This window comes from Hylobates moloch, unplaced genomic scaffold (assembly GCF_009828535.3).
Source record: "Hylobates moloch isolate HMO894 unplaced genomic scaffold, HMol_V3 SCAFFOLD_10, whole genome shotgun sequence".
Lineage (NCBI taxonomy): Eukaryota > Metazoa > Chordata > Mammalia > Primates > Hylobatidae > Hylobates > Hylobates moloch.
Genome location: NW_026652285.1, coordinates 77,215,379 through 77,218,495, shown reverse-complemented (window position 1 = coordinate 77,218,495; position 3,117 = coordinate 77,215,379).

The window sequence follows — 3,117 nt, the reverse complement described above, 5'->3', positions numbered from 1 at the left end:
AGATCTCTTTCACTGTTATAACTTTCTCACCGTTACAGTTTTTGCAAAGGCATTTTTAAGACAGTTAGTACGAGGAGTGACCCTAGAAAGCTGACTCTTAGGCTGGACTCTGGAACTGGTTCACTTGCCAATCACTCCACTGCTGGTGGTGGGCATGGTAATGGTAACCCTGGCATGCTGGGGCATCACAGTTGCTAAGACTCTCACTAGCGGTGGATTAGAATGGGGTGCGGGTGGAGGGGGAAGCATTGGATTATGAGCTAGCTAAGGCACCTGATGGTATAGGCGTAATAGGATTTTTTTTTCCTTTATGAGAATTGTAGAGTTGGCTGACTTTTATTACCTTCTTTAGAAACCATGAAGATAAATGACAGATGCCTTTTTTTTTTTTTTGAGATGGAGTCTAGGTCTGTCGCCCAGGCTGGAGGGCAGTGGTACAATCTCGGCTCACTGCAACATCCGCCATGTGGGTTTCAGCAATTCTCCTGCCTCAGCCGCCTAAATAGCTAGGACTACAGGCGGGCACCACTACACCCAGCTAATTTTTGTATTTTTAGTTGAGACAGGGTTTCACCATGTTGGCCAAGCTGGTCTTGAACTCCTGTCCTCAAGTGATCCACCTGCCTCAGCCTCCCAAAGTGCTGGGATTACAGATGTGAGCCAACGCGCTGTCAGTAAATGACAGATTCTGGTCAAACAACAATTAATTCAAGGTATGTTGTGAAAGTCAAAAGGACTTTATGGTAGCTTTAGGGAGAACCTCAACTCCTGCAACCTCAGGGCAGACAATGCTGTAAATCAGGATTTAAGAATGACTGAGCTATGAAGAAGACAAAATATAAAGCCTCACCAGGTTCATGCAAACTCAGGGCCCTAACAGAAAAGGAGCAGGAACTAACTCCTGGGATGGGAACATTTGAGGGCATGAACCTAAGAATCTTGCATCTCCAGATTCCTATCACTTCCTTCAGTCTTGTTAGGGGAAAGCAGCCTCCCCTTGACTGGAGCCCTTTAAAAAACTCTCCATAGGGAGGTTCCTTGCAAGATGATACTTGTATTCCTTAAGATCTGCTCTTGCCTGCCCTCATTACCCTAAGTCTGATAATTAGGGACAAGCTGCATCAAAGCCTGAGGAAAAAAAAATACAGTTGGTGCTCCCCGAGGAAATAATGTACATACCAAAGAATTGTAGGAGCTGGCTAACTGGAAACCAGGGCAACATGTGTGGAGTGGATCTTGGGGAATGCTGAATCGGGGAGGTGGAATATAAGGGTGCAGGGTGAAATTTATTAATGCGGGAGCACTATCTCAAGACTTAGTGGTTAATGTGCTGGTAAGGACACTAGGAGCTGGCTCTGAGAACTAAATGGTGAAAAAGAAAAATATAGCTTGGGGGCTGGGCAAGGTGGCTCACGCCTGTAATCCCAACACTTTGGGAGGCCAAGGAGGGTGGATTATGAGGTCAGGAGTTCAAGATCAGCCCAGCCAACATGGTGAAACCCCGTCTCTACTAAAAATACAAAAATCAGCCCGGCGTGGTGGCGGGCACCTGTAACCCCAACTACTTGGGAGGCTGAGGCAGGAGAATCACTTGAACCCAGGAGGCGGAAGTTGCAGTGAGCTGAGATTGCGACTCTGCACTCCAGCCTGGGCTACAGAGCGAGACTCTGTCTCGAAAAAACAAAACAAAACAAAACATAAATACAGCTTGGTCCTCTTAGGCACTCATAATCTAGTAAGTTAGGTGTTTATAATTCACTGTTATAAATTCTATAGTTATTAGATGAAGGGCACCTAAGATCAGGATGAAGAAGGAAGAGGAGGAGGAGAGAAAGAAAAAGTTCCCTGATATTACGTCTACTATGTACCTGGCTTTTTAGCCACTGTTTCCCATTAAGTTTCATTTAGTCTTCTCTGTACCTCTGTTGAGTTAGGTATTATAAGGAGTAGTGGTGGGGTTAATAGATTAAGGTGACATTGTCTGAAATTTTGTAAGTATGTCTTGATTCTATAACATAAAGGAAATATCTAAGCTTATGCCAAAAACCTAGTACAGATTCCTGTGATACAGGCAAGGCAAGGCCTTTTGAAGTCTTTTTTCATCTCCCTAAATTTTTTTTTTTTTGAGATGGAGTCTCGCTCTGTCGCCCAGGCTGGAGTGCTGTGGTGGGATCTCGGCTCACTGCAAGCTCTGCCTCCCGGGTTCACGCCATTCTCCTGCCTCAGCCTCCCGAGTAGCTGGGACTACAGGTGCCCACCCCTACGCCCCGCTAATTTTTTGTGTATTTAGTAGAGATGGTGTTTCACCGTGTTAGCCAGGATGGTCTCGATCTCCTGACCTCGTGATCTGCCCGCCTCGGCCTCCCAACGTGCTAGGATTACAGGCATGAGCCACCGTGCCTGGCCTCCTCTTCCTAAATTTAAACACAAATCAAATCTTAGGATGCCACAACTCTGACCAGCTGCTTGGCAGGAAATCAAGGAATGAGTGCAAGATGGCTGCCCTCCTTCCATATCCAGGAAAGGCCTGCTTCTCAGACCACTTTTGCTCCAGGGAAGAGGAGCAGGAGAAGAGAATCACCAATCTACTCTCTCCATGAAGAAATAATGTACATACATTATTTTTACAGTTAGCCAGTAGATGCTGGCTAACTGGAACCAGGGCAACATGTATGGAATGGATCTTGGGAAATGTTGAATGTAGGGGGCCAAAGAGGAAAGTAAGCTGGGAACTGCTTAGGGCAAACCTGCCTCCCAGTCTATTTCTAAAAAAACATGGCTATGGAGATTAAAAAAAGCTACATACATCCCTTACAAGAAATTTCCTTGTGGACAAAGGACAGACATCATGACAATAACATAAAAGGTTGGCCAAGTCTGCATACTTTCTCTGTGAATGGTCAGTGGAGAACCTGAAGTCGTCATCACTAACAGAAAGACCCAGTCACTGTATACAATTCAGATTAGTTTTTAGTCTCCTTTGGGGAGTAAGAGGTAAGTGAGCAGAATAGCACAGAATCCCTTCTTCTCTCATAGATAGGATTACCTCCCTTTAATAGACAAAACTTTAATACCTAATCCTAGCTCAGGTAGGTAGCAAAGCCTAATCCAGGTCTG